Here is a 24,104-nt window from a genome sequence, read left to right as displayed (position 1 = left end):
TTGACTATGCAGCTTTACTCACTGGTCTCTGATAATCATTGAAATTTCTAACATTTACAGAAGTTCTTTCTACCATAAAACAAAAAGGAAAATACTGCACATGCTGGAAATCTGACATAAAACAAAATGCCCCAAAAACTCAACATGGCAGGCAACATATGTGGAGACAGGAATGTAGGGTTTCTGCCAATCGGTCATGCACCTGAATGCTACTGTCCTCTCTCCACAAATGCTACCTTACCTGATCAGCGTTTCCAGCTTTTTCTGTTTTTATTCCAGATTTCTGGTATCTGCAGTAATTTGCTTTTGGTTTTATTGTTTAATTCACTGCTACCTCTCTTCCAGGGATTGTCATCAGCCTGGGAGAGAATTACCAGAGGGATCCCACAGGAGTCTGTTTTGTGACTTTTTTTTGTTTAATATATTCATAAATGGTCAGGAGCTAGGAGTCACAAGCACAATGGCTAAGTTTGCAGATGATACAAAGCTAATGAAGATGGTAGACTCCAAAATTGAACAGGATAAGCTACAGGAGGGATTGAAAATATTTTGTAATTAGGTGGACAGATGAAATTCAATGTAAAGAAAGTTGCTTCATACAGGGACATAAAAATCTCAGGAAGAGACTATTACTTAAATGGAAAGAAAATAACATACAAGGAAAATGTAAAAGATCAGGGGTCCTGCTTGTCAATGAATTGAAGCCATCACAACAATGCTCAGAGGCAGCGAGTAAAACAAATCAGATATTGGGATGTGTTAAAATGTCAATATTGAGCCAAATTAGTGAGGTAATCCTGCCATCCAGCTTTACTGAAAATTTAAAAAATGACATTGATAGATTTTTGTTAGACAAGGGTATTAAAGGTTAGGGAAACAAAGCGGGTAGATGGAGTTAAGATACAGATCAGCCATGAGCAAACTGAATGCTAAAAAAGGCTTGAGGCACTGAATTGTCTACTCCTGTTTCTGTGTTCCCAGCATCACACTATAGGTTGGGCATCCAAAATCCGGCTGTCCAAAATCAGACATTTTTGAAAATATTCCATTTGATATTCAGTTAATTGAAATTCAGAATTACTGTCCAAATACCGGGACAATTCGTCTTGGCGCTAGTTCTAGTTCCTGCGCTCCAACACATCCTGAACAACCCTCGAACCCACCCAAACTGCCTGACCTGTGATTTCCTGTGTTTTTTGCCATTGCAGTCATGTCATAAAGGCCAGCAGATACCCCCATGGGTAGCATTGCAAAAAGGAAACATAATTCATTTTCTATAGCCAAGAAAGTGGAATTACTGCAGAAATTAGATAGCGGTGCGTCAGTGCAAAAGCTGAGTGAGGAGTAGGGGGTGGGTACCTCCACTGTTTGCAGTTTCCACGCTGGAAGATCATATTGCTGGCCCAACATCAACCCCAGACATCCCAACTGAGCCCTTTCCCTCAAGCTCAACCTTCGGTCAGATGTAAATAAGCCAGTATGCATTTTTGTGCATCTTACTTTGGAAGCAGATAACAGGAAGAATATTTCGTAAGTACAAAAAATAACTATTTTCAAACTTTATGTGTACATTATTATGAATTATTTATTGTCTTTTATTATAAAACGTATTTATTCTTTTTCAAACTTTATGTATACATTATTATTTATTCTTTTTCATACTTTATTTCATGTATCTCTCAATCATTGAATTTGGCTTTCTTTCATGGGATGTGGGCGTCGCTGGCAAGGCAGCATTTGTTGCCCATCCTTAATTCCTCTTGAACTGAGTGGCTTACTCAGCCATTTCAGAAGGCAGTTAAGAGTCAACCACATTGCTTTGGGTCTTGAGTCACTTGTAGGCCAGACCAGATAAGAATGGCAGATTTCCTTCCCTAAAGGACATTTAGTGAACCAGATGGATTTTTACAACCATTGATGATAGTTTCATGGCATCATTACTGATATTAGCTTTTAATTCCAGATGTTTTAATTCTTTGAATTTATTAGTTAATTGAATTTAAATTCTACCAGCTGCCATGGTGGGATTTGAACTCTTTCCAGGGAATTAGCCTGGGCTGTTGGATTACTAATCTAATGGCATTGTCACTATGCTACCACCTCCCCAGCTACCTGATTTTATTGTCCAAAATCAGGGAAAATCCGAAATCTGGCATGGTCTCGATCCCGAGGGTGCCGGATTTTGGATGTGCAACCTGTAGGCGATTCACTTAACTACTGAACCATTGGGAACATCCTGAATAGTTTAGACTTCCACATTAAATTGTTCAGAAGTTTGCTTGGCACCAGAGCAACCTTGCATTTGGAGCATTTACAGCCAGGTTTCTTAATTTTAAAAAAAACTATTTAAAGCCAACTTTCCATGCAGAACTTTAGCTGAAACCTGTGATTAACTTTGCTCAAGTGAGACTTTTATAAATCCTCTATAATAAAGGGACAGCACAAATTCCAAATGCAAGAATATTTGGACTATTATTAAGGTGGAGGCCTGATACAATTTCGAAAGAGCTGTCGATGTGCCATGTGTGAATTCAACAAAAGAGAATTGGGTGGAGGAGGGGGAACCAAAGGCCATTCCCACACAGCAGATAGAAATATGTTAATACAGCGCCTTCTCCTACAGTATGGAATGCTTCGGTGTGCATACGGCCAGCACTGACCAGATTAGCAGGCTCAGGATGCTGCTGCTGGTAAGTGTAACCCTGCCTGTCCCGAACAGTCTCTCCCTTTTGTTCTGGATCCCGCCCTGGCGGCGGGCAATGGGATGGCACCGCGCTTGCGCAGTGGGGCCATTCCTGGCGCAGTCCATTTGACCTGATCCCGGGGAGGAGAGGGGATCGGGAGGAAGAGGAAGGAGTCTGGTCGCTCGACCGATAGCAGGAAAGGAAATAGAAGAAAAGGTGGAAAGTATAGTCGGCGAGAGGAGCGGAGTGGGCGAGGCGGAGGTGAGTGTCGGCGGCTGCGGGCGGTGCGGACACTCGGCGCTGTTGCGGCCTCTTGGGTTTAGGGCCCGGCCCCCGGTGTTGTGCCCCAGCGTGTACCGGGAGCTGAGGAACTGTCACTGGGGAAGCCCGGAGCCCCCTCCCTTTCTCACTCCCGGGTTTCCAATAACTGTCAGGCAGGAAGCAGAGCAAAAAGAAGCATCCCCAGAAAAAGGGACAAAAGCAGTACGACACCTCAAATTCATCCAAAGAGTACAACTTCCTTCACATTTAGTCCTTGGTTTTATGGTATTTGTTGGGCTGTGAGTTCCAATTCATCGTGTAATAAATACCACCCACTTTGTATTTCAGAAATGCTGTCTTGGTAGAATAGCTGCCCACTGAGTTACCAGAAATGCCCATTTTTAAACCCAGCATGCCCCTTGGGACACCTGCATACTTTATTTTTCTTTTCGTTTCCTCGCCACACACCTCAGTTTCGTATTGGTGAGATGCATTTAGTTTTACAGGTGCCTGCTGGCCTCTGGAAACTCTCCTGAGTGTATATTTGGAAGTTGATTGTTGGCAAGATGTTATAAAGTGTGGGCTCATCACAGTGGAGCTTAATAACGTCTTCACCCAACATCCACACACCAGCAACTTGCATTTATTAACAAAGGTGCTTCACCGGAGTGTAATTGACACTGGGCCAAGAGGTAGGTTTTAAGGAGGTTCTTAAAGGAGCAGAGCGAGTCGGAGAGGTTTACGGAGATAATATAAGAGCTTAGTGCCTAGACAGTTGACGTCATAACTATTGATGGTGGAGTGAAGGGAGTGGGGGAAGTGTAATAGGCCTGTGTTGGAGGAACCTAAAGTTCTTGGAGCTTTGTTCGGTTGGAGCAGGTTACAGAGATAGGGAGGGGCATGGTTCTGGAGGGATTTGAACATGAGGATGAGAATTTAAAAATCTAAAGCGTTGGTGATCTTGGAGCCAATGCATGTCAGCGAGCATAGGGATGATGGGTGAACAGGATTTAGTGCAAGTTAGAATATGGGCAGCAGAGTTTTGGATGAGCTCAAGTTTATGGCAAGTAGAAGATGGTAAACAGGATAGGAGAATATTGGAATTGTCAAGTACATAAGAACATAACATAAGAAATAGGAGCAGGAGTAGGCCATTCAGCCCCTCAAGCCTGCCCCACCATTCAATACGATCATGGCTGATCTGTCCCAGGCCTCAACTCTTCTTTTGGGCCTGCTCCACTTAACCCTCGACTCCCCGAGATTTCAAAAATCTATCGACCTCGTCCTTAACTACATTTAGTGACCTAGCCTCAACAACTCTCTGAGGCAGAGAATTCCAGAGATTCACCACCCTCTGAGAGAAGAAATTCCTTCGCATCTCAGTTTTAAATGTGTGCCCCCTTATTCTGTAACTACGTCCCCTAGTTTGAGATTCCCCCACTAGCGGAAACATCTTCTCAACATCTACCCTGTCACGCCCCCTTAAAATCTTATATGTTTCTATAAAGTCATTTGTCATTCTTCTAAACTCCAAAGAATAAAGGCCTAATCTGTTTAGCCGTTCTTGGTAAGACAACCCCTTCATCCCAGGAATCAGCCGAGTGAACCTTTTCTGAACTGCCTCCAATGTTAGTTTATCCTTTAAATACGGGGACCAAAACTGTACGCAGTACTCCAGGTGTGGCCTCACCAACACCCTGTACAGTTGTATCAAGACTTCCCTATTTTTAAGCTCTAACCCCCCCAGCAATAAAGGCCGAAATTCTGTTTGCCTTCCTAATTACTTGTTGCACCTGCATGCTAATCTTTTGTGTTTCATGCACAAGCACACCCAGATCCCTCTGTACTGCAGTATTTTGTAGTCTTTCTCCATCTAAATAATAATCTGCCTTTTTATTCCTACCAAAGTGGATTACCTCACACTTTCCCACATTGAACACCATCTTCCAAGTACAGATGTAATAAGAGCATGGATGAGTGTTGCATGAACAGTGGACTGAGGCAGGGCTTTACAGAGGTAGAAGTAGATGGTCTTTGTGATAGAGAGGATATGGGGTTGGAAACTCAGCTCGGGGTCAAATAGAACACTTGGGATTGTGAACGGTCTGATTCGGCCTCAGACAGTTGCTAGGGAGGGGGATTAAATCGGCGGTGAGGGACTGGTTTGTGCAGGAGGTCAAAGACAATGGCTTTGATCTTCCCAATGTTTAATTCGAGGAATTTGCATTGAAAGTTGAGGTTACTGGACAGGAACTAAGAGCAATAGTTCCAAATTTTTCCCCCCCTATACAGCTTGAAGCAGATTGCATACAGACTGGAGGTTTACCCGGAGAATTTCTGGTCCGTGTGACTCAGTGCCACTCTATTTGTTGCCTTTACCAACTGAGAATTCATTGTTGTTTTAAGATGAATTGTGACTGACTTGTTTATGCACAAGCTTTTGTGGCCATTCCACTCTTGTGTTCGAAGTCAGTGAAACAAGTAAATTTTGGCTTTGTGTGCTGCATCTAGACAGGTTAATCAAAAATTGTCTTGTGGATTGTAGAAATCTGATGGATAAATGTTGTACATGTGTGTGGTTCCTCAAACTAGAAAATGAGATGGTAGCTCTTCCAGATGTAAGATTTCACAATTCAGAAGTACACATCTGACAGTTCAAGTTCCATCAGTAATTGAGTCCCTGTTTTGGCATTGATATATTTTACAGATTTTCTCATTGCGAGTTACTGGATTGCATTAATGTACATTTTCTCAGTTTCCTTCAGTCGAGAAATTGAAAACCCTTGCAATCTAGAAATGTAGATATCTTAAAAGTTTATTTTTCCTTGTAACCTGATGAGATTCCAGGAGTATAAATGCCTTCCAGATATAACTTATGAAAACATTGTATATGTTGAAAATACTAAACAGTTTTGTGGAGTGGTTTGTTATTGAGGTCTCAACACTTAAAGGTATTGTTATCAGATGTTCAATCAAATACAGTTTAAAACTAAGTCAAAGAACATTTTGGGGACATGATTTGCATGCAATGCCGCTGCTTTCCAGCTTAGTTGTTTCATGAAGTCATAAGTGTTAATGACAAGTATATAATTGAAAATACAACATTTTATGTTGTTAGTACCTAGTTTTACAGCAACATGTTGTAGAAGGAGAGTGGGTGAGGGAGGTTTAGGGGTGAATGAGAGTGGTGGGGGTAGGGGGTTGGCATTCTGTTTGTGTCCCTCTGTCTGTCTTGTATATGTCTGTGTGATTGTGTTAGTATTGTGCAGCAGAGCCTGGTCTCCAATCATCTTGGACCTCCTCGACATTGGATCAAGATCTTGCTCTGTCTAGACCACGTGGTAGCTGGTGTGCAACGGCCACCCCACGTTAAAAGAATCTCACGTACAGGCATTTTTCACTCCTAAGAAAAGACCTAGTTTTAAAACTGATATAACTTGAAATAAAATCTTAAATTTCTTAGGAAATATTTTGTTAACCTAACGAGGATTATAAAGAAATATTATTGGGTAACCCGAAAGCTCGTATGTGCAGTAAGAAAAAGGAGCATGCTCTTTCAATTTGCAGTGACCTGGATTTGCAGTAGTAATGACAGCAGAACTAATTTCTGAAGTGCAATTAAATGCAGGAATCCAGAATTTGCTGTCTGTGATTGTATGCTTCCCCGTCGGACCCTTGATGTTCCCCCAGATAGTAATCAAATAAAAATTACTGAACTGACAAACCTTGCCCTTCTACACTTAGTCTTGCTGTAAAAACCCTTGAAAATGTTAGACCATTTTTATTGAGGTGCAACTGAGTCTTTAATGGTATACTAAATTCATAATTACTGCTGAACAGCCTCACTGTCCCTGAAAAACTAATTTTATATTTGTGGAATGCCAAATTTTTCCATTCTGGTAATTCACATTTCTAACATTTTAAAAAATGTTTACGACATTTCAGTTTCTACCTTAATCCCATGTGCATGTTCCAATCATTTATTTCGCGCTCAAATTTTATTTAAAAGTGGAAAAATTCAGTACGTTTTACTTTCTGGTTTGCAGTCTGTGAGAATATTTCAATGTGTTTGGCTCTTTACCATGCTTGATGACATTGTTGCTGGATACTTGGAAATCCCCTTGGCTTGGCACCAGATTCAAACTGATGTCAGAAAAGGGGACATCCATGCCACAGAGATTGCTGGATCTTTGTGGACAGCTTTCTTCAAGTTCAGCAGTGAGCGCCATTGCTTCACCACTGATTGCCAAGTTCAGGCCAGTGTTATCTGTGCAAAGTTTTGAGTGAAATATTAGTGATCTGGCTAATGTGAGAATAAGCATTTCTAAGTCAAAGCAAAATAATACTTATTAATCATATCCTAATTGTTTATGTCTTGTATCCAGCATTAATATGAATTAATAAAAATTGCATTTGTGCTCCATTATATTGAAATCATGATGACAAAATGTCACTAATCTTCAAATAACTTCGATAACAGTTTTGGTGAAATGAAGACATTGGTTGAATTTAAAATGTTTGCATTCTCGGTATTAATTCAAGACACTTGGAGGTTTCCCTTTTCATGTTGTGACCCTAATTTGAAACATTGCATACTTTGCTAAGAGTTGTTTGACTTGATATGTACGTTTCCTACAGCTGAACTAGAGTGAACTATTATAAAAATATAATACCCCATTTATAGCAACAAATAAGAACCAAAAAACACATGACTTGGCTTCTGTTTGTCATTGTAAATGGTGTGAGCCAAAGCAAAGTGACTGAAAGGAAGCACACCTTTTTGGTGGCCTTCCAAAAGTTGAAAGGTGCCCGATGTGCCTTTTGACTTTGCTTTTCTTAAAGTTAAATTGTGGGTCAAAAGGCAAATCAGCAGCGGTTTTAAGAAGAAACATGGTTGGCACCAGTCTGAATCAGTAAGTTCTGTCACTTATTCTCATACTGGTACTCGATATTTTCCTGATCGCTTATGGGTACCATGGCTCCTTTAGTAACTAAAAATCTGGAAAATCATCTTGTGCGCCAGCATGCAGCAGCTGACACATTTTTGAATTTTTAGTGCTCTCTTAAAATATGTTGCGACAGGATGCGTTAGAACATTTTAAATACTTCATTTTTTCCCTGAGACTTTTGGAGGAAATAGCATTGCTTCACTGTTGGCACAGGGAGTATTGTGAAGGCTTGGGCCGTCAGGCTCGTATAGCCAGATTTTTAGACAGCTATTTTTCTGTGCTGCTGAAGAAAAGCTGTAGCGAAAAATGGGAATTTTATCAACAACAAAACAAAACTAGAAAAAGTACAGGCTGCTTATCAGTGCCATTCTTTAGAACCATCTGTAATTTTTGCATGAGATCATAAGCAATATGCATTAGTGGTATTGTGCCCCTTGGGTTCAGAGCTATCACATAGTCTGTTGAAAACTAGCATTCAGTGACTCTGGCTGAATACGAGCAACTAGAATTATGTTACCTTATCAAAGAATAATAGTTTCTAAATTCTTGGAAATAAACCAAACCTTGATATGTTTAAGCTAAATAATGTAGTCCTCAAAAATGGATTTTTTCAGGGGTTTTTTTACAATAGTATGTGCAATATTCTAAGTGAGTTATCACAGCAGTCTAAAGGTTCCACACAGGAACAAAGATAGCTGTGAGGTAAATACTGAGTTCCAGGAAGATTTTGGAGCTTAATTGTTCCAAAATGACTAGCAGGTGCCAAGAACATGTCAATCAGAGCTTAACATCGACCCGCAGAAAGAGACATCAGCAAGCTAGTGTACATTGTTTTTATGCAACTCCTTGTGATTGACCACACTTGTATCAGAAAATATGTGAGAGCTGATTAACTGTTCACTTTTCAATAATTCTTTGATTGAACTTTTTTGAACTTTAAAAAAAAGTAATTATTATGCATTAACCACAGTAACATGGTATAAACCGTAGTTGTCTTTAACTCTAAAATTTAATACAATGTGTGCTGAACTTCCCAGGAAAAGCAGAATTATTACACTAAAGTGAGTTATGTCATGGCTTTATAATTTTGACTGATTTTCTTGTTTAAAAAAAAAATCAAATTTAAATTTTAATGGTATAGTAGGTTTTAATAGAAATATTTTTGTGTTGTAAGTCAATGTAGACAGGAAACACTGCAACTTCTGGGCTTAATTCCCTATTTATAAAAGTTGAGAGGGATATCCCCAGCAACTACTGGCTAGTCAGCCTAATGTCGGTAGTGGGGAAACTTTGAGACAATAATCTGGGACTGTATCGGCTAAATAAATGAAACTCAGCACAGATTTGTTAAAGGCACATTGTGTTTGTCTAACTTGATCGCGTTCTTTGTTGAAGCAACAGAGGAGGTTGATGAGGGCTGATGTTCTGTGTATGTGCTTTCAAAATGTGTTTGAGAAGGTACCACATAATCGATTTGTTAGCAAAATGAAAGCCCATGGGATTAATTGAACGGTAGCACTGTGCATATAAAATTGGTTAAGGGATAGAAAGCAGAGTAGTGATGGATGGTTGTTTTTGAGACTTCAGCGAAGTATACAGGGGTTGGTGTTAGGACCAGTCCTCTTTTTGATACATTAATGACTTGGACTTGGGTATACAGGGCATCACTTTAAAGTTTTCAAATGATACAAAACTCATAAATGTAGTAAACAATGAGGAGGATAGTAACAGACTTCTGGAGGAACAGAGACAGATAAAAAGGGCAGACACATGAGAGTTGAAATTTAGTGCAGAGAAGTGTCGGCAGGAAGAGGTGAGACAATATGTACTAAATGGTACAATTTTAAAGGGGGTGCAGGAACAGAGACACACCTGGGTTTGTATGTATCTGAATGTTTGAAGGTGCCAGGCCAAGTTGAGAAAATGGTATCCTTGGCTTTATTAATAGAGGAATAGAGTACAAAAGCAAGGAAGTTATTTATTGTAAACTTTTATGAAACACTGGTTAGGGTAGAGATGTTTCTGTCAATATCAAGTATCAAAGTCTGATCACTAAAACACAACATTGAAAATAAACATATATTAACAAAAACACATCAAGCAGTATTGTCATTTGTTTGAAAGTAATCTGTGCAAAATAGCTTATGGATTTGGTTCAGCATCCACATATGAATATGGATATGTAAGTTCTAGACTGTTAATTATTCAGGGGATGAACAGCAATGTGCTATCCATATAAATAAAAACACGTTTTGATTGAAAGGTTAGTAAAGTAAAAGTTGAGGCAAAATTAGCAGCAATGAACATGATGCAGCTTATTGTGATACCGTTTAAAAGAAAAAAAATGGGATTTTCCCCCCAGTTTTTCCCTGTACTCCTGAAGGCATAATGCTGGAATATTGTTTGATGAGCAGTCCGTCTTATCACAGATGTTAATTTTTATTATTTTAAAAATCTTTTTTTATTATTATGGAGAAATTTGACATTCTACAAATGTAAAATTAAATTTTTCAGGACAGAGTCGTCATTTGGCAGTAATTATGACTTCATCCCAATTAAAAACCCTCATTCAACAAGATGTAACTTTTTCAAGAGCTTTTGCAGAGAGACTAACTCTAAAAAGTGGAAGTCCATGTCAAATCAAATGATCTTTAAGATGTCCATCTGCGAGGACTTCAACAGTGGACGCTGTGGAGGAGCAGGGAATCATTGACAGCAGCCTCTGGATTTCTATGTTTAACTGCACATGTGCAGATGCCAGAAGTTGCCGTCAGTTTCATAGGGTAATGAAGGTGAAAGCTAACAGTTTCACTGTCATTGCAACTGCAAAATCGGGGCCATTGCATTTTATTTCTGTGCTTTTTAGGGAAGAGTGAGTCTTTTAAAATCAGATTTCAGGAGCTGCTAATGATTTGTACTGTAGTTGTGCTGCAGCTGTGTTTGTTTACGTTCTGCTGTTCCAGTATATTTGTAACTAGTGAAATTCCCTTGTCATTGATTCATCCTAATGAACTGAACATTGCTTTCCATGGTTTAGTGTTTTTGATAAAGGTCTCAAGATAGACCAGAATCACAGATGGAAATGTCCCAATCATGTGACCTTGGATTGAAATAACTTGGTTACCTGCCGCTTAGGATGTTCATGCTATTTGGGTGAATTGCCATAATGAGATGAGATGCTTCATGTTGAGGAGGATGGAAGAAGAAACTCCATGGCAAAATTCCTTCAAGCTAATTAGGTCCACTAATGGCAGTTATTCTCACTGCCTTTTTTTTTGGCATAGGTGGTGGTGAGTAGTTCCCATAAGAAATGTAAAGAAGAAATCGTATTTTTCCCCATGTGGTTTTCATTATTGATTAAGAATAGTACGTTTTAAAATCTAAACCATAGTGGTGGTCGGCTCCTGGCTTGTGCTGCTAGATGTCATTTTATCTTCCCTATTGCTTGTCACCAGTCTTGCATTAGGGTGTGGATGCTGGAAATCTGAAATAAAAACAGAAAATGATGGAAATACTGAGCAGGTCTGGCAAGATCTGGGGAGAGAGGAAAAGAGTTAAGGTTTCAGGTCTGTGATCTTTGATGATAAGTAAAACGTAATAGCTTGCGAAAACAAAAATGTGCATGATGGAAAGCAATGAATTAAATTAACTACAACTAAAAAATATGCATTTTAAAAATGAGATTGCAGGTAAGTTCTGAGCAGAGAAAAACCTGGAAAAGAGTTTTTTTTTTATTATTTCATGGGGTCTGGGCATCACTGGCAAAGCCTGCATTTGTCACCCATCCTTAATTGCCCTTGACAACTGAGTGGCTTGCTAGGCCATTTCAGAGGGCAGTTCAGGGTCAACCACATTACTGTGGATCTGGAGTCCATGTAGGCCAGACTAGCTAAGGACAGCAAATTTCCTTCCCTAAAGGACATTAGCAAACCAGATTGATGTTTACGACAATCAATGATAATTTCATGGCACAATTACTGAGACAAGCTTTCAATTCCAGATTTTTTTTTTTTAATTTAAATTCCTCCAGCTGCTGTGGTGGAATTTGAACCCATATCCCAGAACATTAGCCTGGGCCTCTGGATTACTATTCCAGTGACATTGCCACTACGCCACCACCTCCCCCAAATGTCCATTTCTTCAAAAGTAGTTACACAAAATGACTTGTGGATTTATTTTATATGTCTATTGCACCAAATGGAATTTATAGCAAGAAGTACTATTAAAAAAAATGAAACATATGATTCAAAGGTGAAGGAAAAGATTGAAATAGTTCATATAACCACTGCTGTCCACAGTTGCACATTACAATTAACCTCAATGCCCAGGCTAGGAAGGGGGAAGAGAGAACAGCCAGGGATCCTGCTCCTGATTGTGGGTGGCAGGGAGGGAAATAAATGCAGTTACAGAGGGTACATTTTAGTTACAGAATTTACACCAGTTCAGTGGATGGTGTGAAATGCTTCATTGTGTTCTATAAATGCCTAATTCTCTCTGTCTCACACATTTGTAAAAACTTACTGAATAGTTTGTGCTTTAAATTCATCTTGACTGAAAATACTCTTGCAGTTGACTTATGGAAGTGATGTGGGTATTTGACTTTTTCTATTTTTGCCATAGTTTTCTGTCTGGAAACATTAATCGAATCATGCACAATGGATTATAAAGCTGTAACACAGTAACAATAATGGAGAGAATTCATGACAAATTAATAGTTATTACCTGTGTATGAACATATTTTGAAGATGTAAGTTTAAGAAATGATGCTTCTTTTGGAGAATAGTTCTAACTTCGCCAGCTGAATCTGTTTTTTATATTGATGAACTCAGTTCAGTTTATAAAATCTGATCTAGTCCATTCTCTGCACTGTGTTTAGTCTATCTCGATTTGGAATCATCTGATAATACTATAATCATTGTCACCAATCTTTCTTACCATTTATTAAAGTTTGCTTTTTTGAAAAAAGCAATTAAATAATTTGAGTAAGCTTTCCCAGTGCTGCTGGAAATAGGTTGCGGTTTTTGGCTTGTGTGCTCACCAACCCATGATTTCCCCCCATCCATTTTAATGGACAGGGAACTGCAGAGTGATGAGCGCACACTGGAAAATCTTAGCCATGATGCCGAGTGAGCAGGCCTTTTCTGGTACTTTCATGACTTGAACCTGCATGGAGATTCCCCTGAAATGTGATCTTTGCCCCTTTAAGAACATTGTAATTTTGAAGAATGTTAATTTAGGAATGTCTCATAGGTAATATACATTCCTATTATAAATAGATTCCAGAATTGAGATATAGGAATAAACTATAAATGAATTATGTGGCACTATGTCTTTGCAAAATCATCTTTAGATGACTTTCACTTGCTGGTCATTCTGCTCTGCGTTGGAACTGAAGAAGGAAAAATATGCTTAGAAATGGAATATGTTGTTTTCATAGGGATTTAGTACCATAGAAATAAAGAGATCAGATCCATTTGTGGAGCCAACTTGTTCTTGAAGAGATAAAAACAAGAAATGCTGGAACCACTCAGCAGGTCTGGCAGCATCTGTGGAAAGAGCAGCAGAGTTAACGTTTCGGGTCAGTGACCCTTCTCAGATTTCCAGCATCTGCAGTATTTTGCTTTTATGTTCTTGAAGAGAGCTTGCTTGCATAGATTGCTCTTGAGCCGCTGGGCTATATCAGCTCATTGGTCTGAATCCAGCAATATCAAATCACTGATTGTCATGCCGGCCCCCACCTGCCAAGAATGAGGCACGTTGGTTTTGTCATATGAATGTTGATTTTTAGCTGTTGCTGGAGCGAGGAAATGACATGTTAAACAGATCAGCCGTGGCTGGGAAAAAATATTTACATACTAGCAGAAATCAAAGGTGAGGAAGCGCATTCCAGGGCCTGCTAAGGTGGATACTAAGGGCCAGGACTGGTAAGACTAGCTGGTCACATGACTAATTGGCTGTTCCAGGATTTTCTTTTGAATTGGCCACAGAGAGTTTGAACTGAGAAAGACTGTTTGCTGCTGGACTGAGAAGATCTTTCTTGTCTGCTCCCATCTCTTTCTCACATGCCTCTGAATCCACTGAAGACACATGAAAAGTCTCTTCAGCGAACAAGATTTAAGAAGAATACTGGGCCCCAAAGAAAAGCAAGATCTACCTACAATCAAGGACTCTACATTGAGCTCGAAGAACCGTAACGAGAATTCTTCAGATATTGCCTCAAACCTTTCCACTTTATTTTTCTTCTCTTTTGATCATTTTTGATCTATTTGCATGTGTGTATCACGTATGCATGCTAGCATGGGCGAGTCATGTATCTGTAGGCATCAACCAAATTAGAGCTTAATAAATTTCATCCTTTCTTAAAACCTAAGAAAACCTGTTTGTACTGGTTTCTTTGCCTTATAATTGGAAAGCGATGAACAAGGATTCATCAAGGGGGAGCTGAAACCATGGTGTGTTTAAAATTAAACTGTGTTACCTTAAGACCAGGCGAAGGCTGAGAGGGACCCCTAGACACCTTTCTCACCGGGTCGTAACATGATCAAAGTAGCTAGCCAGTAATGTGAAGAGCAGATTACTGCTTTGATTGAAATCTAAATGCTTGTACTGTGGTTCTGCTTCCATATCATTGAAGACAATTTGACCCAAATTTTGCAGTCAGTGGCGAAGCAAGGGCACTCGTCGCTGACCTTTAAGGAAGCTGTTCAGAAAGATCTAGTGATCTCTGTGGTGTGGTTTTCCCTGTTCCGGATGGCAGTTTAAATCTGGCGCCAAGTCAAGGGAATGTCATGGTGTGCAACAGCAATGATGTCAGTGTGCAGGTAAGCAGCCAATCGCATTGAAGTATTCATACACAGTAAATGAGGAAGTTAACACTTAATTTTAATTAAAAGTGAAGGATATTTTCAAATAGTGAAATAAATTGTTTGGATTAAGATAGAAGCTAAAATAAACCTTTTAACAAAATATTTTTTTAAAATGTGGAATTTATTTTATCATTGCGGAGAAATTTGACATTCCATAAATTTTAAATTGACTTTTCAGGGCCAATGAGAGTGTTTAGCAGTAATTATGAAGCTAGCACATTGTTGCAAACCCAGTTACACCTTATTCAACAATTGTAACTTTTTCCAAGGGTTTTTACAGCAAGCTGAACAAGATAACTGGAAGTTCTTGTCAGTTCATTCTGGGTGTGCTCAACAGCATGCTCTTCGGAGAAACATACAGATACTGACGTCAGCTTCTGAATTTCTGCTTTATACTGCACGTGTGTGGACTCCTGAAGTTGCTGTCAGTTTCAGGGGAGTAATGACAGTGAAGGGAGGGAGAGAGAAAACAGGGAACTACAAACCTGTTAGCCTTATATCAGTAGTAGGGAAAATGTTAGAATCTATTCTAAACGATGTGATAAATGGACGCTTGGATAATAATGATCTGATTGGGTATAGTCAACATGGATTTATGAATGAGAAATCATGTTTGACAAACCTGTTGGAGTTTTTTGAGGATGTTACTAACGGAATTGATAAAGAAGAGTCGGTGGACATAGTAAACTTGGATTTTCAGAAGGCTTGTCATAAAGTCCCCCACAGGAGGTTGGTTAGCAAAATTCAAGCACATGGGATAGGAGGTAATGTACTGGCATGGATTGGTTAACAGGCAGAAAACAGAGAGTAGGAATAAACGGGTCATTCTCACGTTGGCAGGCTGTGACTAGTTGGGTACCGCAAGGATCAGTACTTGGGCCCCAGCTGTACACAATATATATCAATGATTTTGATGTAGGGACCAAATGTAATATTTCCAAGTTCGCAGATGACACAAAACTAGGTGGGAATGTGTGTTGTGAGGAAGATGCAAAGCAGCTTCAAGGGGATTTGGACAGACTTAGTGAGTGAGCAAGAACATGGCAGATGGAATATAATGTGGAAAAATGTGAGGTTATCCATTTTGGCGGGAGGAATAGCTGTGCAGAGTATTTCTTAAATGGTGAGAGATTAGAAAGTGTAGATGTACAAATGTCAATAAGTCACTGAAAGCTAACATGCAGGTGCAGCAAGCAATTAAGAAGGCTAATGGTTTGTTAGCCTTTATCACAAGAGGATTTGAATACAGGAGTACTGAAGTCTTGCTTCAGTTGTATAGAACCTTAGTTCGATCACACCTGGAGTGCTGTGTGCAGTTTTGGTCCCCTTGCCTTAGGAAGGATATTATTGCCGTAGAGGGAGTACAACAGAGGTTCACCAGACTTGTTCCCGGGATGGCAGGACTGTCCTATGAAGAGAGATTGGGGAAACTGGGCCTGTATTCTCTCGAGTTTCGAAGAATGAGAGGTGATCTCATTGAAACCTGCAAAATACTTAAAGGGATGGACAGCGTGGATGCAGGTAAGATGTTTCCTCGGGTTGGGGAGTCTAGAACCAGGGAACACAATTTCAAAATGAGGGGGAAGCCATTTAGGACAGAGTTGAGGAGAAGTTTCTTTACTCAGATGGTTGTGAATCTTTGGAATTCTCTACCCCAGAGTGCTGTGGAAACTCAGTCATTGAGTGTGCTTGAAGTAGAGAATGACATATTTCTAAATACCAATGTCATAAAGGGATATGGGGATAGTGTGGGAAAAAGGCATTGAAGTGGATGGTCAGCCATGATTGTATTGAATGGCGGAGTAGGCTCGATGGGCTGAAAGGCCTACTCTTGCCCCAATGTTTCTATGAATGCTGACAGTTTTGCCATCATTGCCACCGTAAAATCCGGGCCTTTGAAACCAACCTTGTGAAGTGAAAGTTTATCTGTGAACTAAAATAAAAGTAAATGACTTAGTATAGTTTCCTTTGTACTTTGAATATTCAGATGGCAGTGAATTTGTAATAGTTTCAGATGTACTAATGAGCATATGTGTTTTTCAGTATGGCTGGCTGGAAAATGTATTGTGAAATTCACACATTTAAAGTGACATTTGGAAACAGTTTCAGCTGACTCAGTTTGTGGGTTCAAGCATCACTAAAGGACTTGAGCACTGTTACATTTTGGGATTTTGATTTTTTATTGAGGTGTTATTCTAAAACAAAGTAAATTTGCACGGATTTACAAAACTTGGAGGCATGAATGACATATCCCAGGTCCGTAATTCAGGATAGCCCTCATTCATTTCAAGAACTAAATGAGATGTTTTCTTTGAACCCACACCCAAGAAGAGAGGAGAGGTAGGCATTTTCTATTGATGGTGAGGAAATCAGCATCACAGCGCCCCACCCTCAGCTGGGATCACAGCAGGAGAAATGGGCAGTATGGTTTTAAACATGAGACTGCAGAGTTGGAAGATGGTCAGTTTTAGCAGTTAAAGTAATCTGATGGAAAGTTAATGCCAGAAACAAGTTAAGGCTGACCATGAAAGGGACATGGTGCATGGTTTATTATTTATTTATTTTTGAGAAATGCGATTCTATTACGTAAGTGGAATTTGATTTGACAGTCACCTAATACATTCACCTGCTGTCTGTGAAATAAAACGTATTAACAATTTGTATCTGGCCTCATCTCACCAGGTATTTCAGTCTATTTTCGAAAAGATTAGAAGAAACAGACATGTGAAAGACATAACTGTTCAGATGGCAAGGGGATACTACTGTTACCTCCTGAAGTTATGCTGTAATGTAATTAGAAATTAGGCAGCCCTGAAAGTAAGGTGCTCAGGCCATTTAACAAACGTGATCAACTGTATATGAGCGAATGTCTAAGGCAGACCCAATGCTTGTAATCACATAATCTAGCTAACACTGAAGTGCAATACCAAGGCATTGTTGGTAGTATTGTCTTTCAGACGAGACGTTAAACTGAAGCTCAGTCTGCATATTCTGGTGATTCAAGTAGAAGTAAAAGATTCCATGACGCTACTTGAAGAGCAGGAAGTTCTTGTGTGCTGACCAACATTTCTGTCTGAACAACAGCAGCACAAAATATCCTGATTAACTGACCATGCAGCTTTTTTTTTCCTGTATGTGGCATGTGTTGCTTATCCTGAGGAATATGGCTTTGTATAAATGCAGGCACTGTCTCAAAATTATTGCAGTGATGGATATAGTAATGAAATTGTAAATTGATGACCAATTTGTAGTTAGGGTTTTATATGTAAAAAGGCATTTTATATAGAGCCTTTCATGACCTCAGTTTGGCCTAGCCCACTTTACAGCCAATGAAGTACTTTTGAAATGTAATTACTATTGTAATATACAAACACGGCAGGCAATTTGTGTGCAGCAAGCTCCCACAAATAGCACTGAGATATTGATCAGATAATCGGTTTTATTGATGTTGGTTGTGGAATAAATATTTGCCAGGATTATTCTGGTGAAAAGTCACAGACTTGAAACATTAACTCTGTTTCTGTCTCCACAGATGCTGCCACATCTTCTGAGTATTTCCAGCATTTTCTGTTTTTATTTCAAATTTCCAGCATCTGCAGTATTTTGCTTTTTTTATTCTTTGAAAGTGCCATGTAATCATCTACATCTGCCTGAGGGGCAGACAAGGCCAGTTTCACATCTATTATATATATTCTTATTTGTCACCTTTGATACAAAATGAAATGAGGATGTGATTATTTTCAGCTGATAGCTTTTGTGTCCTCAGCTGATATTGCAAATGCCAATTTCAGCATGGATTGCACCCAAGTTTTTCTTTGTCTGAGAGGCTTGCCCCCCCCCCCACCCCAAGCACAGACACACACAAACCTGCACGCGCGTGGTTCATTTACCATGTGAGTTATAGACAAACTTTTTAATATTAATGGCTTTGTATTCAGGCGAGGAAATAAAAGTTTAATAAATGCAGCTGTGGATGCGGTGATACTGTAGTTTACAATCTTTATTTAAAGTTAATTTTATTAGCCCATGATTCTGCTATCAAGGCGTCAGTCGGGCATTTCCATGTGCTCCAAATACACTAAGTTTAGACTGTGTAAACAGTTCACATCATTTCTTTAAATATAATAAGGTGGGATGTGTTATTGTATACATTTTTGATTATGGTATATATTTAAAGAGAAAGATCATCAGTAATGAATGATATGGCAAGAAAGTTCCCATCTGTGGGCTTTTGAGCAGTTAATTCTACTGTCATTTGTTTCTGCAATGGTGATAATGTGCCATGCTGCTGTTACCATTGTGTGATTTAATCTTCAGCATTGGCACTCTCTCCACAGTAGCTTAGTTCCTGTATCTTGCATACAGAGGGTCCTGCAGTTAATATAATGTAATGATTTTCTGTTTTTTCAAAAAATATACTTTATGAATAACATTAGTAAAAAGTACATTAAAAACAATTCAAATTTGGCATTAGATAATGTGCAATACAGATCAGTTTCTTTCAATAGAGTACATGAGGTTCCTCAGTACACTTGCCTTTACAGGTTATATTTGCAATGTACGTTTACATTTCATGTCAAACATTCTGTGGTGCATACAGCCTGAGGGGTTTTGCACGGGTTTCAGCACTTTTTACAGGAGGGCCTTAGACAGGGGTACAGTGCAAGTCTGATCAGGGTGGATTACCAACTCCAGCGCAGACTTGATTAGTGATGAACTTGGAGAGATTTTTGTAGTCCACATTAAGCAGTGAAATGGGCTGCCAATTTCTGATTTTCTCCCTCCCCGCTCTCCCCCCTCCCCACCCCCCCCCACCCCCCCACCTTCTGTTTGTAGCTGAGGATGATCATGCCTTTCTTCTTCTGTACCTGGATGACCCTTGGCACATTTGTACGTACTGGAAGCTGCATATATTAATACACAGGGCCCTGTTCTTTGCAGACAGAAAGAACATATACGCACATTGCGCCTGTTTCAGCTAAACAAAATAAGTGATAGCCATTTAGGGAGGATGTCCAAGATGTGAAGAGCCCGAAGGCCTCGCTCTTTGCCTTGGAGGCTTCCACGACATCTTCCAGTCCAGATTCTGATCCTTAGTATGCCGGGCTGTGATGACTTTACCGACCCGTTTCTTGCTTCAGGCTCTTGATCAGAGAGCTCTCTCTGTGTACCTTTTTGGAAGTACGTGTCATCTGAACACCTTTTGAGCATGTAGAACCTCTTGGTGTTCACCTTGATCGCTTCCCACCAGTGTGTCAGGGACTCGAAGACGTGTCTCACGGTTCTCTAACCTTTGTAATCATTCCTCGATGTTTTCTGGGGTCAACAGTTTCACGTTCAGCTTCCATGTCCCCCGCCAACCTTTCTGGTCTTCCTGTAAGTGACTATCGGCCAATAGGAGGCAGAACACCGGCTTGACTTCAGTGGATCTGACCATGAGTGCTCAGCAAAAAAACAGAAAGTCTTGTCTGGAATGGACGCACCTGTCTGGCCTCGACCAGGTTTATCTACGCGGCGTTTTGTCTGCAGGGTTGCTGAAGATGTTGTGCAGCTTGGTGTCCTTTACCATTTCCATCAGGACTCTGGACGTGGTGTCCAGTTTGCTGTTGGCCTCCCGGATTGTCCAGTTGCCTCAGTGATAGAATAATCGGCCTGGACATTGCCAGCGGCAGTGGGAGATGCTAGAAGACAGTCAGCTGCTCGGTCTTTAGAGCTGGGGTGTACACGTTGGTCAACAGGAGCGGACTGTTTTTGTATGTTACGCCTACTACAAGGAGGCGACTGCCCACCACCACCTTAAACTTCGGTGATGGCGAAGGTGCCTCCCCGTAACAGAATACCCAGGCTGGAGGAATGATAGTCGTTTCCTCCTGACCAGATCAAAGGCCATTGTGACCATTGCCAGTCGACGCTCATAACTGTGCACCACTAAGATTCTTCTGGTTAAAGATGCATTATTTGTTTGTGTTGGTTACCAACAACACCCAGTCTACAGGCTCTTTGCAGTTAAGGTGATGGGATGTTGATAGAGGGAGTAGTTAGTAGCACAGGGATTTTATATAGTTCAATTTCCTTGTGATGATGGAGCTAGAGGTGTGAATTACATCTGTAAGTGATTAGAGCATGAATAATTAAAACTTTTGTTTGCTCTCCTGCAAGACTGACTCTTATTGGGGTTATGGTTCTGTGGATACTGGCCATGCCTACAGAAGTGAGGGAGTCTGTTGTCTACACAATTGTAGGTAGGATCACAGTTTAACCTGATCCTTCTCTTACCTGACATTGGTGTGAACATGCTTTCCAGCAGCTTCAATTATTGCCCATGCTGAAAGCAGTCAACTCAGAACCATCTAGTTTGTATATTTTCATATTCTACCTGGAAATGTGTTTAGTAGTCTTCAGGGAGTCTTCAATACAAGTTGACATGCCTATCAATCATCTCTGTACCTTCATTGTATTGTATTGTATGTAGTGAATTAGCTTTATTCTATTCATTCTATGCTCCCCCCCATGCCAACAGGTCATAGACAGATACAACATTGAAACAGGCCCTTCGGCCCACCGAGTCTGTGCCGACCATCAACCACCCATTTATACTAATCCTACATTAATCCCATTTTCCCTACTACAACCCCACCATTCTCCTACCACCTAACTACACTAGGGGCAATTTACAATGGCTAATTTACCTATCAACCTGCAAGTCTTTGGCTGTGGGAGGAAACCGGAGCACCCGGCGGAAACCCACGCGGTCACAGGGAGAACTTGCAAACTCCACACAGGCAGTACCCAGAACCGAACCCGGGTCGCTGGAGCTGTGAGGCTGCAGTGCTAACCACTGCGCCACTGTGGCTTATTTCAATTTGTTGTCTTTTCTTTCTCACTCCCCCCATCTTCTTGCAATCTGGCTTCTGTGCTGTTTATCTCTCTACCAAAGCAGAAAAACAGAGTACATTGTTTTTAAGAGGAAAGACTGAGAAGTTGCACAATAAGGTTTCGAGGGCACTTATTTTCAAAGAGAATGTATGCATGCTTTTTGATGAGCTTCTTCAAACTGTAGAAGTCAGACAACTCGAATGGTTTATGAATGTTGAAGGTCGAATGAACACAGCATTCATTGTGTGTGTTTTTTTCCCCCACCTCCCTCTTCATATGTTTGACTTCTCCTTTGTTGACCATCCTCAGGGTTAGTTGAGATTAGGATGTCATAAATCACTTTTTTGTATTTTGCATGTTGCGACATAAAAGTTGTTGAGCACATCCACTCACTTTTACTGTGCCATTAGTGAGACCATTAGAGCTGTTACAAGTTCCCAGAAAGAAAGATGAACAATAAACCATTCTAGAGATACCACTTTTGTTTGTACATAATCAGTACAGTTGCTCACTTTTACTGTACTGTTTATTTAATGTCTGTGAGACTATTATGGAATTGTGTTGCATGTTCTTCCAAAGAAAGATGAACAATAAACCATTCTAGATTTACTACTTTTATTTCTGTTTCTGTGCAATTAGCATGTAATTTTCGTATTTTGTTGAGGATGCATCTGATACTTAAAGTACTTTCATTTGGAAGGAATTCTGAACATTGTACTTTGTTACAGCTACTGTTGATAAAAGTGGACTGGCAGTAATCTAGTATGTGCGAATGGGACAACCATTTAATAATTCAGTAATATCTGCAGGGAACCTTCATAGCTTTGGGACACCCCAACACAGTCTAGAACCAATTAAATATTTCTGAAAGGTAGTAACACAGCAGTCAGTTTGCACCAACAGCAATGAAATAAATGATCAGATCATCTGCTTTAGGTGTAAAAACAGAAAAGGCTGGTAACGCTCGGCAGGTCAGAACCTTTTTTTATAAAATTTGTTCACGGGATGTGGGCATTGCTGGAAAGTGGAACATTTATAACCCATCCCTAATTGCTCTTGAGAAGGTGCTGCTGAGCTGCCTTTACAACTGAATGGCTTGCTAGGTTATTTCAGAGGGAAATTAAGAGTCAACCACATTGCTGAAAGTCTGGAGTCACATATTTGCCAGACTAGGTAAGGATAGCAGATTTCCTTCCCTGATGTCCTTCAGGAACCAGATGGCTTTTTACAACAATCGGGTAGTTGCATGGTCACCATTACTTTTCATTCCAGGTTTATTTAATTACTGTAATTTAAATTCCCCACCTGGTGATGGAATTTGAACTCAAGTCTCTGGATCTTTAGTCTAGGCCTCTAGCTTACTAATACTGTAACATAACTATAATGCTACCGTTCCCAGTAAATGTTAACTCTGTTTCTCTACAGATGCTGCCTGACCTGCTGAATGTTTCCTGCTTTTTCTGTTTGTGTTTGAGATTTTATTATCTGGAATATTTTGCTTTTGTCTTCATCTATTTTAGATGTTGGTTGAGGGATAAATGTTGGTCAGTGCGCCAGGAAAAGTCCCTGTACTACTTGCTCTCAGTTTAACGTGCCATCTCAAAGATGGCACCTCCCACAGTGCAGCTTTCTGTCAAGTGCTGCACTGAAGTGGCAGTCTGGATTATTTGCTCAAGTCTCTGGAGTGGTCTTGAACCTGCAACCTTCTAACTCAGGACAGAATGCCATCACTGAGCCAAGGCTGACAACTGTGAAAGTGGAGAGGGTCTTTAATAATTGTAGCACAGTTGTTTTCTATCATAAAATTCATGTACAATTTTTTATTACTTAATCAGACCCCCGGGAGAGAGCTATGTTGTTTTCTTTACCACATCTTTGAAGTCTGAGATGCCACAAGCAGCCATGTGATAAAGTAAAACTGCTTTCAGTTTTACTGTTTGCAGATTGTATGATAGCAAACATTGCAAGAAAAGTCTTGTCATGATTATGATATTGGGAAGGACTGGTCTGAGAAGTTCTTTTCATATTACATGGATATTCAGTGTTTTGTAAAATAAAATAGAAGTGTGTTTTTAGGTCATCTTACTACTTATCACATTGTGATTCAGTCATCAATATTTAGGAAATAAAATTATTCATTTTTTACCCCTTTGTCATGCTACAGTGATAAATTATGCAACCTGGTAAAATTATTAGCTAGTTACAGTATAAACACGTGGATGATGAGATTATTTCTCATATAAATTGCACATGAAAATCTAATTAAAAGTTACAGAAATCTTGGGGTAGAATGTAGGATCAGAGATTGCTTCCTAATTTTTTTTTAGAACAGGAGGTATTTGTGAGATGGTTTTATAACTCATAAAACGAGCAGTACCTGCTGTTCTGAATGTCAAAAAATGTTGCTTGTTGGTCCACAAGGATTTTAATGACCTAATCTAACAGAAACTAAATATCACCTTTTCAAA

General features: G+C 39.8%; 1 protein-coding gene across 3 annotated transcripts in view; it reads left to right on the top strand.

Moving 5' to 3' along the window:
* Positions 1 to 2,788: 2,788 nt before the first annotated feature.
* Positions 2,789 to 24,104, top strand: part of nck2b (NCK adaptor protein 2b) — a 69,148-nt gene continuing 47,832 nt past the window's right edge. For all 3 annotated transcript variants that reach the window (XM_068033809.1, XM_068033807.1, XM_068033808.1), the window contains exon 1: positions 2,789 to 2,945. The gene's annotated coding sequence lies outside the window, so the exon portion shown is untranslated. The remainder of the gene's footprint in view (positions 2,946 to 24,104) is intronic.

This window comes from Heterodontus francisci, chromosome 6 (genome assembly GCF_036365525.1).
Source record: "Heterodontus francisci isolate sHetFra1 chromosome 6, sHetFra1.hap1, whole genome shotgun sequence".
Taxonomy (NCBI): Eukaryota; Metazoa; Chordata; class Chondrichthyes; order Heterodontiformes; family Heterodontidae; genus Heterodontus; species Heterodontus francisci.
This window is presented reverse-complemented; position numbering and strand designations above follow the sequence as displayed.